The sequence below is a fragment of the Eriocheir sinensis genome, chromosome 63 (genome assembly GCF_024679095.1).
Source record: "Eriocheir sinensis breed Jianghai 21 chromosome 63, ASM2467909v1, whole genome shotgun sequence".
Lineage (NCBI taxonomy): Eukaryota > Metazoa > Arthropoda > Malacostraca > Decapoda > Varunidae > Eriocheir > Eriocheir sinensis.
In genome coordinates, this window is record NC_066571.1 from 3421086 (window position 1) to 3433569 (window position 12484).

Below are 12484 nucleotides of genomic sequence, written 5' to 3' on the forward strand. Positions count from 1 at the left end.
CGGGGAGGGGCAGCCCGTGGTGTAAGGAGCAGGGGCACACACTGCCCACGAGGCAAAATCAGCAAAATTCTTCAGAGGAAACTTCCTTGCATTCATTTTTTACCTTAAAGCCGTTATATGATAAACCTAACTCTAAAAAGAAGTAGAGCATCAACGAAATAAAGGTAACAGTTGCGTGTATTTTCAAACAAGTATTCCAAGCTTCGTAAAATAAATAAAAATTATATTTAGTCTAGGAAACAAATGTGCATCCTAACATTAGTGGCAACGTTAATGTATCGTGTTAAAACATATTAGCGTTGCTCCTGAACCAACAGGTAAATACAGAGAGACGTTACCTGAGCACAGAAGAAATGTTCAAGGCAACTAATTATGAAGCACCGGTTAAGACACCTGTCAGGCGGGGGTACTGCGTGCTGCCCGTGTGTGTGTGTGTGTGTGTGTGTGAGAGAGAGAGAGAGAGAGAGAGAGAGAGAGAGAGAGAGTGGGGAAGTGGGCTCACCGCGATGCGTATTTCGTGAGGCAAAGTTATAGTTATTAGTTTAAAAGTTAGTGCTAAATTAAGGTGTTTGCCGCGCCCGTAACTCCTTAAACTGTCAACCACGAGGAGAGCATTCACCACCACCACCACCACTGACATAACCACCACCACTAACATAACCACCACCACCACCACTACCACCACAACAACCACCACAGCCACCACCACAACCCTCACTACCACCACCACAACCCTCACTACCACCACCACCACCACCACAACCACCACTACCACCATCACAACTACCACCACAACTACTACCACAACTACCACCACCACCACCACTACCACAACTACCACCACCACCACCACTGCCACGACCATCACCACTAAACCATCATCATCATCATCATCATAATCGTCACCACCACCAGTAGCAACAAACATTCACCACCACCATCTCTGCCACAGTAATCACTCACCACCACCACTACCACCACCACCAACACCACCACTACCTCCAACCCCACCCCCACCACCAACTCCCCCCCCCCCTCCCTCTCCCCCTCTACCATCCTGAACTCTCGCCGCCCACCAGCCGCCACAATTACAACAACAACAATTAGCCCGCGGGTGACGTAAGCTCTCCTGAGGCTGTTCTCTCTCTCTCGACTTCTCTCTCTCTCTCTCTCTCTCTCTCTCTCTCTCTCTCTCTCTCTCTCTCTCTCTCTCTCTCTCTCGACCCCATGATTTTTTTTCCGTTTCTCTCTCCCTTTCTCTCTTTTCCTTTTTATCCTTTCTCTTCTTTCTTTTTTTCTTCCGTCTGTCCCTTCTCTAATCTTATCTACCCTTCTCTCTCTCTCTCTCTCCTCACCTTCCATCCCTTCTCTCCCTCCCTCCTTTCTCCCTCCCTCCCTCCGTCTCTCCTTCCCTTCCATTATACTTGTTCTCCCTCCCTCCCTTCCTCCCTCTCTCCATCCTTCCCTCCCTCTGCGCATCACTGCCTCCAATCACCTCTTCCTTCCTCCCTCTTCCTCTTCCTCCTCCTCTTCCTCCTCTCCCTCCCTCCCTCCCTCCCTCCTCCTCTTCCTCCTCTCCCTCCCTCCCTCCCTCACTAACAACACGAGTTAATATTTTGCTGGAAGTTAATTATGAGGCTTTTATTTTTCCTTGCCGCCGAGAGAGAGAGAGAGAGAGAGAGAGAGAGAGAGAGAGAGAGAGAGAGAGAGAGAGAGAGAGAGAGAGAGAGAGAGAATGTGTGTACCTGTCACTTCATGCACGAACTCGGAAGATTATGATTAACAAAAAAATAAATGTGTACAAAAATAAACGAAGTAAATACAAGACTTGAACATTAAATTTCCTTCTTTTGACAGCGAGTGAAGACTGTGTGTGTGTGTGTGCGTGTGTGTGTGTGTGTGTGTGTGTGTGTGTGTGTGTGTGCCTCAGCGGCCTCGTTTGATGCCAGGGATAAGCCGCCAAGATTACATCACTCCATTGACAACCCATGGAATACTACCCTCTCCCCCCTCCCCCTCCCCTCCCCTTCCCTCCTTTTCCCATCACCCAATCTTTCCCATCACCTTCTTTTTTCTCTTCCCCTTCCATCACTCACCAATCTCCCCCTCCCCATCCCTCCTCTCCTCCCTTTCCCTCCTTTTCCCATCACCCAATCTTTCCCATCACCTTCTTTTTTCTCTTCCCCTTCCATCACTCACCAATCTCCCCCTCCCCCCTCCCTCCTCCCCTCCCTTTCCCTCCTTTTCCCATCACCCAATCTTTCCCATCACCTTCCTTTTTCTCTTCCCCTTCCATCACTCACCAATCTCCCCCTCCCCATCCCTCCTCTCCTCCCTCCTTTTCCCATCACCCAATCTTTCCCATCACCTTCCTTTTTCTCTTCCCCTTCCATCACTCACCCATCTCCTCCCCTTCCCGTTACATCACTCTCTCCTTCCCTCCCATTCCCCTTCTGTCTTCTGCCTTCGTACCCTCGCATCCCATTTTTCCCCTCCCTTACATTTTCCTCTTCCTTAACCTCCTTTTCCCTCTTCACCTACACCTCATGCCCCCTCTCTGTTCTTCACTTTTCCTTTCCTCTCCTCTCCCTTTCCTTTTTCTCTACCTTCCCATCTACTGCCCTCTTCCTCCTTTCTTCCCCTTCCCTATCTTTTATTTTTCTCTTCCCCGTAAATCATCCCCCCATAATCCTCCCTCTCCTCCCCTTCCCATCTATTGCACTTGATGTTCTCTTCTCTCTCTCTCTCTCTCTCTCTCTCTCTCTCTCTCTCTCTCTCTCTCTCTCTCTCTCTCTCTCTCTCTCTCTCTCTCTCTCTCTCTCTCTCTCTCTCTCTCTCTCTCTCTCTCTCTCTCTCTCTCCTCTCTCTCTCTCTCTCTCTCTCTCTCTCTCTCTCTCTCTCTCTCTCTCTCTCTCTCTCTCTCTCTCTCTCTCTCTCTCTCGCGCTCTCTCTCTCTCTCTCACTCTCTCTCTCTCTCTCTCTCTCTCTCTCTCTCTCTCTCTCTTCAACCTACACCCTACTTTCCCTCCCTCTTCCTCTCACCCTCCCCTTTCTCCTCCCCCTTCCCTCGCCCACCCCTTACCCTCCCCTAACTTTCCCCTCCCTCTTCCCCTTTCTCTTCCCCCTTCCATCGCCCACCCCTTACCCTCCCCTAACTTTCCCCTCCCTCTTTCCCTTTCTCTTTCCCCTTTCTTCTATTCTTCTCCTGCCATCACCAACTTCTTCCCATCACCTCCCCTGCAAACTACGTTCACTGGCGGGGGTAGGGAGGAGGAAGAGGAAGAGGAGGAGGAGGAAGAGGAGGAGGACGGGAAAGGGGACAGTTGGGAAAGGGACACTGCTTCTTTTTTTCTTTTCTTTTTTGGTTTCCCTTACCCCCCTTCCCTCCCCCTTCCCTCCCTTCTCCCCCCCCCCCTTCCCCTCCCCCCCCCTTCAGTGTCGGTAGCTTTGATGGAAGAGATAGCGGCGGTCTTAATGAGAGACTGCTGGTGATAGTGGGAGAGGAGGAGGAGGAGGAGGAGGAGGAGGAGGGAGGGAGAGGAAGGGGAGCTCAGGATTTAGATTAAACTTTGTAAGCAATTGAAAAAAAAATGTTCGTAGCTTCGTCATTTTCCCATGGTTGTGAAAGGAGGGGAAAGAGGGAGAGGAGGGGAGGAGGAGAGGGTGGAGAGGGAGGGAATGGGAAGAGAGGGAAGGGATGGGAGTAGAGGGAGGAGTGATGAGAAGGGAACTTTAGATAGGGAATAAGGGAAGCAGATTTGATACAAGTGGGAATGGTACTTAAGTGAAATGGAAGAAGATAAGTGAATGAATGCAGGGAAAAAAAAGTGGTGATAGAGATAAGTAAAGGAAGGAAATGGAAAGTGTAAGGAGGAGGAGGAAGAGAAGGAGGAGGAGGAGGAGGAGGAGGAAGTGATAAAGGAGGAAAGAACTGAGAAAATTAGGAAAGGGGTGTAAAGGAAGACGAAGGAAGAACAAGGAAGAACAGGGCAACGAGGAGGAGGTTGAGAAAAGGAAACCAATGAAGGAAGAAAAAGTTATGAGAAGAAAGTAAATATGACAAGATAAGTAAAAAAAGGACAGGCGGAAGGACACTAGAGAAAAAAAAAGATGATAAACAGGGCAGGAGAGAGGAAAGTGATGAGAAGGAGGAAAGAGTCGAGAGAAGAAGAAAAAGGAAAGAGGACAGAGAAGAAGTGAAGAGTACAGACGGGAAGAGAGAAGCGGGAAGATTAAACGAAATGGAGGCAGGAACACGAGGCAATGAAGCTGAGAAAGGTAAAGTGGAGGAGGGAAGGAGGGAGGGGCAGCGAGAGGACAGGAAAGGAGAGAGGAGGAACAGGAAGGGAGAGAGGGAGGGATGGAGAGTGCAGGGAGAGCGGCTCTTTTTGACAGCCTGGTGACTCCCCGGCTGCTCCTGACAACCGGGCATTACAAGATAATGTCCAGGAAACCCCGGTGGCGGCGCGGCCCGCACGCCATTGTGGGAGGGAGCCGCCGCCGCCGCCACCTGATTCGCTTTTGTTTACCGCCTCTGTACCGCCGCTTTTTGCTGTCTTCAAGGTTTAGAATTTTATATAGGTATTTGTTGATCTATTTATTTATTTATTTATTTATTTATTTATTCATTCTTTCATTTGTTTACTCTATATTCATTTGTTTATGTACTCAGTTTATTTTTTGTCTCATATATTAGTAATTAGTAGATGTTTTTTGGGTTTGATAACAGGTAGACAGTCTGTTTTGTTGTTGATTGTACTGTCTGTTTGTTATTGTTACTGCGTGTCACATTATTACTATTATTATTATTATTATTATTATTATTATTATTATTATTATTATTATTATTATTAGCATTAGCATTATAATTTTAAATGTCTTGGATACTTTCATGCCTCTAATTTCTCTTCGTGCTATAGAGTAATAAGGTATATGTTTAGGGATTAGCTCATTTGTTTTTTTATGGGGCTATTAATTATAACAAGAGAAATTAAATCGTAAATCTCTCTCTCTCTCTCTCTCTCTCTCTCTCTCTCTCTCTCTCTCTCTCTCTCTCTCTCTCTCTCTCTCTCTCTCTCTCTCTCTCTCTCTCTCTCTCTCTCTCTCTCTCTCTCTCAATAAGTGTCATACTAGTATTATAGTCTGTTTGTATGTGTGTGTGTGTGTGTGTGTGTGTGTGTGTGTGTGTGTGTGTGTGTGTGTGTGCGCGCCCTCAATATAAGACAAAATCAATATCTGGGACTAAATTTGATGCTGAAATCCCAGATATTAGTGCGCAGAGAGAGAGAGAGAGAGAGAGAGAGAGAGAGAGATTACAAAACATAACATATTGAACTTGTGATAGTGCTTACGTCTATACACTAATTATAATACATTTTCTTTTGCATGTTCCTTTAAGCAACCATATATTTAAGTGATCATTTATCTGCCTTTCTTTATTGGCCTGTCATGTTATCTGTCTTGACGTAATAATTCTTGCATGCGTGTGATGCATTTATAATTGCCTGTTACTAATTATCGGTGTGTGTGTGTGTGTGTGTGTGTGTGTGTGTGTGTGTGTGTGTGTGTGTGTGTGTGTGTGTGTGTGTGTGTGTGTGTGTGTGTGTGTGTGTGTGTGTGTGTGTGTGTGTGTGTGTGTGTGTGTGTGTGTGTGTGTGTGTGTGTGTGTGTGTGTGTGTGTGTGTGTGTGTGTGTGTGTGTGTGTGTGTGTTTATTTTATATATTTGCGTGTGGGGGTAATGGGTGTTGTTGTCGTTGTTGTTGATGGTGGTGGTAGTCGGGATGGTGGTGCTGGTGATGGCAGTGAATACATAGGAATACATAGGAAGAACAGACACCAGAAGACCTGGCGGTCTATGGCGAGGGTGTCTGTTTACTACCGCTACTACTAGTAATCTACGTGTGGTAGGACAGGATAGAATAGATGAAGGCTCCTCCCCACCCACCTCTCCTTCCGGCAACGTGCCGGCAGGAAATAGTTAGAAGAGAACACCATGTGCCTTTAAGGAAGAAAGGGACATGGAAATTTTACAGTTAAGAGAAAAAAAAAAGAGGACTTTACTACTTTTAACTTACGCTACTGGTGACCTTAGCTGGGGGGAAAATTATTAAGTCGTCAGGTTGGCGCCGTGCTGCAGTGTGCCTGAAACATACGAAAAGGGTCAGTAAAATCTTATATCCCTGAAGTACTTATGCAATGAAGACTTGAAGCTATTGACACTATGTGCGCTAACTACTGACGGTGGGAGTCTATTCCAGTGATCGACGACTCTATTATTGAAATAACTTCTGCGCGCCAATGTGTTACATCTGTTTCCCTTTAGCTTCATACCGTTGCTGCGTGTTATTGTGTTGGGGTCTCACTGAAATAGACTATCTGGGTTAATGTTTTCGAATCTACTAAGGATTTTGAACAATTCGATTAAGTCCCCTCTTACCCTTCGCTTTTTTAAGGAAAACATATCTAAACGTTTTAAACGTTCGTCATACGGCAAGTTACGGAACGCTGAAATTTGTTTGGTTGCTCGTCGCTGTATCTTTTCTAGCAAAACTTGATCTTTGATATAGTTCGGTGACCAGAAATGGACGGCGTATTCTAGATGTGGTCTTACAAATGCTAAATATAATCTCTTCATAAGCTCGGGTGATTTATAATCAAAGTTTCTTGAGATTAGTCCAAACATCATATTTGCTTTTTTACTCGCCGCAGTACATTGGTCGCTCATTTTAAGTGTTACTGATAATGACACCAAGATCTTTTTCTTCTTTTACTTCGCTGAGCTCATGTCCTTGAATCTGATATTTAAAGTTAGGGTTCTTTTCACCTATGTGCATTACTTTACATTTATCTAAGTTAAAACACATTTGCCACTAGTCGCTCCAATCGGCAAGTCTTGTTAAATCTAATTGAATATCCTTGCATTTTTTACCGTTCGTTACCGTACCTCCTAATTTGGTGTCGTTGGCGAATATGGCTACTTTTGAAAGGATATTAGACTCTGAATCGTTCACGTAAATAATGAATAGTTTTGGCCCCAGGACCGAACCTTGGGGCACGCCACTGGTTACGGGTTGCCATTCGGATGCTTCACCATTAAGAACTACACGCTGTTGTCTATCTGTGAGCCAGTCATGAATACACGCACATAGAAGGTCACTTATACCGTGGGAACGCAGTTTTGAAATAAGCCTAACGTGAGGAACTTTATCGAACGCTTTCTGAAAGTCTAGGTAAATTACGTCAAATGGGGCTCGGGCGTCCAAGCTGGAGTATACGTCATTGAAGAAAGTTACTAAGTTGGTGAGGCAAGATCGGTTACTACGAAATCCGTGCTGATTATTAGTTATCAAATCATTTGTTTCGAGGAACGTGATCACTTTATCCCTGATTATTTTTTTTAATAGTTTAGTTAGGACAGACGTGAGGCTGAGAGGACGATAATTACGAGCTTGTTTTTTTTTATCTCCTTTTTTAAAGATCGGGGTAACATGGGCTCTTTTCCACGCAAGAGGCACGCTTTCCTGTGCTAATGACTTATTGAACATCAACGTTATGAGTAATTCTAGCTGTTGACTGCATTCTCTTAACACGCGAGGAGATAAATTGTTGGGACCCAGAGATTTATTTGAATCTGTTTTTTGCAGGTACGCACGCACTTCACTGATATCAATTTCGGTCAACGCAAGCTTATGTTCTTCGGGGCCTTGGAAAACACTCCTCGGGGCGGGGATCGATGTCTTGTTCTCTCTTGTTTATTAATGTGTCTTCATAATCAACTAACATTGCTTTTCATTCACCACCATTATTTTATTTTATTTTTTATTTTTTTTTATTGTTTATTTTGTATTGCTGAAAGGAGACATGGATGATTGGTTGTTAATATTTCCCTGCGTCTCTACCACTCGCGTCTTTACCACCACAGTCCTTTTCCTCTTTCACGTACTCCATCTTCTTTCTATTCTTTCTTTTCTGGGATATCTTCATGTATTTTCTTATAGTTGGTGAAGCAGGAAGACGATTTTTGTAACAGTCATCGTCTTTTATCCACTTCAGTACTCAGCAACCAACTACTTCTCCGTCCTTCATCCCCTCCTCCTCCTCCTCCTCCTCCTCTTTCTGTTCCTCCTCTGCCTACTACTCTTACTTCTCCTCCTTCTACTAATCTTGCTTCTCCGCTTCCTCCTCCTCTTCCTGCTCCTCGTCCTTATTCCCTTCTTCCTCTGTCTCGTTATTGTCCTCTTCTTCTTCTTCTTCCTTCTCCTCCTCCTTCGCTTTAAACTCTTTCTTTTGCTCCTCATTCTCGACATTGTTTCCTTTTTTCATTTGTATATTCCTTCTCTCCCTCCTCTTCCTTCTTCTTATAATGCTCCTTCTCCTTCTCTTCCTACATCTCTTACTCCTTTTCCTCCTCCTCCTCTTTCTCTTAACTCTCTTGCACCTACGTTTTTTTCCTCCTCGACCTAGTTGCTCTCCTCCTCCTCCTCCTTTTCCTCCTCCAGTATGCAGGTCTCACGAGGGTCTTGTAGCGTTCCTGTATATGCGTCTCTCTTTGTTCCTGATATTAAACATTTATCTTCACATTTTTTTTCTCTCGTCCTCCGTCTCTGCTCCGCTCTGGTGGGTCCTTAATCGCCGCGCCTTTATCATGAGTGTTGTGTGGGCCGCTGAACATTTATCTTTTTGCGTCTCTCTCTCTCTCTCTCTCTCTCTCTCTCTCTCTCTCTCTCTCTCTCTCTCTCGTAAGCCTATTTTTGGGTATAACTATTAAACCTTTAACTTAATTTCTTCCTAGTATTGTTTTTTTTCAAGCGTTCTTTTATTCCTAGTTTTTTTTCTTCTTTTCTTCGTCTTTTTCTCCGCGTCTCTCTTACACTCGATTTTTTTCTCTCTCTCCACTGATGACTTTCTTTGTTGGGGAATTTCAAGTTCACCGTCGGCGTTATAGAGTCTAAACACATTGTATATATTTATTTTATTTTTTCGTCACTCAGTAATTAATCTTATTGCTCTATTCTTTGCTACTGCGTTGTGTCACTGGGGTATGCGAACCACTGAATGCGTCTCTCTCTCTCCTTCTCTCCCTCTGTCCTTCCCCCTACCTCCCTCTCTCTCCCTCCCTCTCCCTCCCTTTCACATCCATCCCTGTATTACGTCGCTTCCTATTCTAACTACTTCACTCACCCCTAACCCCCCCCCCCCTCTCTCTCTCTCTCTCTCTCTCTCTCTCTTATCTCCTTCTTGTGGGCCGTTTTGCTTATATCGTCAAATTTCTGCTCGCCTCTGCGTTGACAAGATCTCTCTCGTCCCCTCGCCGCCCAGCAACCTCGCCGCTTCCTCCTTCCTCGCCGCGGTGTTGCCCTGGAAACTATTCAGCCTCCGTAGCGTTTCCTTCTTTTAATTTCGCTGCGTTTAGTGCGTTGATTAAGTTTATTGTTCGGTGTTTTGGGTCTTAGGATCGATCTGTGTTATCTTTTATTTTTCTGATTCTCTTTTGTTTTATTGTTTAGCGTTGCAGGTTTTCTATCGATTTTTTTTTTTTTATATATATACTTCTGGCCTTTTGCGTCTTAATTGTCTTGCGTTGTGAGTTTAGTATCGGATTTCTTTTCCTTTTTTTCCGTCTCGTCTGTTTTGTTTTTTAGTGTCTTTGTCTCGCAACGCGGGTTTAGTTTAGTTTTTGTTCGTCTTTTACTCTCTTGGTCATTTTTTTTATATTATTGTTTAGCGTTGAAGGATTTTTGTATAACTTTTTTCTCTTAGTTTTCTGTTTTTTCCTACTTCATTTTTTTTCTTATTTTTCTGTTTTTCTTATTTCATTGTTTTTTTTATTTTTCATTTTTTTCATACATCAGTTTTTTTTTCATACTCTGTTTTTTCTTTTCTTTTTCTTTTTTTTCATACATAAGTTTTTTTTTTTGCTTGTTTTGTTTTTTTCATACTTCTGTTTTTTCTTTTATTTTTTCTGTTTTTTCTGACTTCATTTTTTTTCTTATTTTTCTGTTTTTTTCTCTGACTTCATTGTTTAATATTGTAGTTTTATCTCGTTTTTTTTTTCTCTCTATTCTCCAGATATTTTTTGTTGTATTATTTGCTTTTTCTGGTTTAGTATCAATTTCATCTTATATTCTTCTGGTTTTTTGTTTTTGTTTTTTTGTCTCATTAATAACTTCTTCGTTGATTAAGCGTGATATTAACCTTCTATCCTTCCGCGTCTTAATTAAGTTATATTTTGGTGATAGTTTATTTTCAACGCGTGGTGTTGCGGCCACTGCGTCATGCTCACCTGGTCGAGATAAAGGCGTGGCGAGGCAGGTAAAGAGCTTTGTGTTGTTGGTCTTGGGAGTGGTTAACGTTTAATCTTTTTATCTTTTTTGTCTCTTACTTTTGTTTGGGGTGCTTTTGTGTGACTGTATATTGTGTCAGGGTAAATACGAGTGTGTGAGGGGGTAGAGTGTGTGTGGGGGGTAATTGTGACTGTGTGTGTGTGTGTGTGTGTGTGAGAGAGAGAGAGAGAGAGAGAGAGAGAGAGAGAGAGAGAGAGAGAGAGAGAGAGAGAGAGAGAGAGAGAGTGTGTGTACGTGAGTATGCGATTAACCACGGCCTTATCACGAGTTGGACTCGCACTCACCAGCAGGTATCCTCCCGACAAGAGCAAGTTCATTATAGTCGATCTCTGGGCACTGCCAGGACCTCACACACCACACACCCCATCCCCCTTGCTCAAAGGGGGCAGTAAGCACTCTTTGTCAGCGGAAAAATCCTAGACTGAGTGGGCTTCGAAACTCCGCCTGGGAAGCCGGGAAGCCTGGCAGCGCAGAGCTTTAACCAACTGAGCTACGGAGCAGTAAATATGTGTGTGTGTGTGTGTGTGTGTGTGTGTGTGTGTGTGTGTGTGTGTGCTAATTAAATCTATTATGGTAAAGATTGAAATAGATAATTCTTGCCTTGTTTGCTCTGATTATAGTGTTTTTATTTTAATGTTTACGTGTCTGGCTGTCCTTACGTGGTGTGTGGAGCAGTGGTTAGCGTACCTAACTACAAATATGTGGGCCTGGGTTCGAATCCCGACCTGAACAGTCGGTGTGCAGCTCATCCAGCAATTCATCTTCTCTTTCGGGTTGGCCTATAAATGGGTGCCCTTCCTGGGGAAAGTAAACTGTGGCAAACCGGATAGCATAATATCAAACTTTACTTGTCCTTATGAGAATCTCTCTCTCCCTCTCTCTCTCTCTCTCTCTCTCTCTCTCTCTCTCTCGCGTGCTCGTCCATCAGCCACAGTCGCCACCAACACCACACCTGATGCAATTACCTGAGAGTAATTAAACCCCGCCCTGCCGTGTGTGTGTGTGTGTGTGTGTGTGAGAGAGAGAGAGAGAGAGAGAGAGAGAGAGAGAGAGGTGGGGGGAGGGGCAATAGGGGAGAGGGTTGGAGGAGGGGAAAGGAAAAAGGTTTAACTGTCTGTTGTGCTTCTTTGTTCCCATTCTCTCTCTCTCTCTCTCTCTCTCTCTCTCTCTCTCTCTCTCTCTCTCTCTCTCTCGCAAAAAGAGGCGCCGTGGGGGACACAAGTGGAGGTGATAAAGGTCAGAGAGAACCACTCCCTCACCCCCCATCAGGCCTCTCTCTCTCTCTCTCTCTCTCTCTCTCTCTCTCTCTCTCTCTCTCTCTCTCTCTCTCTCTCCCTCTCTCTTTCCTTACTCCACCCTCTTCTTCTTCCTCCTCCTCCTCTTCCTCCTCCTCCTCCTCCCTCACTTGCTATTATCTCAAACGCCATCACCATCTCTCTCTCCCTCCACCATCACCACCACCACCACACACCACCACCGTAACCACCACTACCACCACCACCACAACTGCAGTCATCACCAAAAATAATGATAATGATGATAATAGTAAAAATAGTAATGATAGTGTTGATAATGAGGTAAAGCCAGTCCGAATTCCTGACCTTCACCATCCCTTTAATTTCCAATCGCTCTGAACACCCCCCACGACTTGCCTGCAGCTCTTCTTCTTTTTCTTCTTCCTCCTCCTCCTCCTACTCCTACTCCTCCTCCTACTCCTCCTCCTCCTCTTCTTCCTCCTCCTCCACCTGCTTCCATCTCACCTTAAGCACCCTAAATGACAGGCTTCTTGGCTCCGCTTATCTCAGGAGGAGGAGGAGGAGGAGGAGGAGGAGGAGGAGCAAGAGGAGGTGGAGGAGGAAGACAGAAGAAGCGGCCTAACACACTTACCTCATTTCCGAAAGAGAGAGAGAGAGAGAGAGAGAGAGAGAGAGAGAGAGAGAGAGAGAGAGAGAACGCCTTCCTCCCTTTCTTTGCTGTGCCCTCCTTAGTTTCTCTTCACCTTCCTCCTCCTCTTCCTTCACCTCTTCTTCTTCCTCTTATCCTCCATTAAGGAAGGAGTGTATCGAGGGATTAGTTATGGAAGGCCTTAGGAGGAGGTGTATTGGAAGTGAGGGCCGGTAAATTAGACGTGGAGGGATGT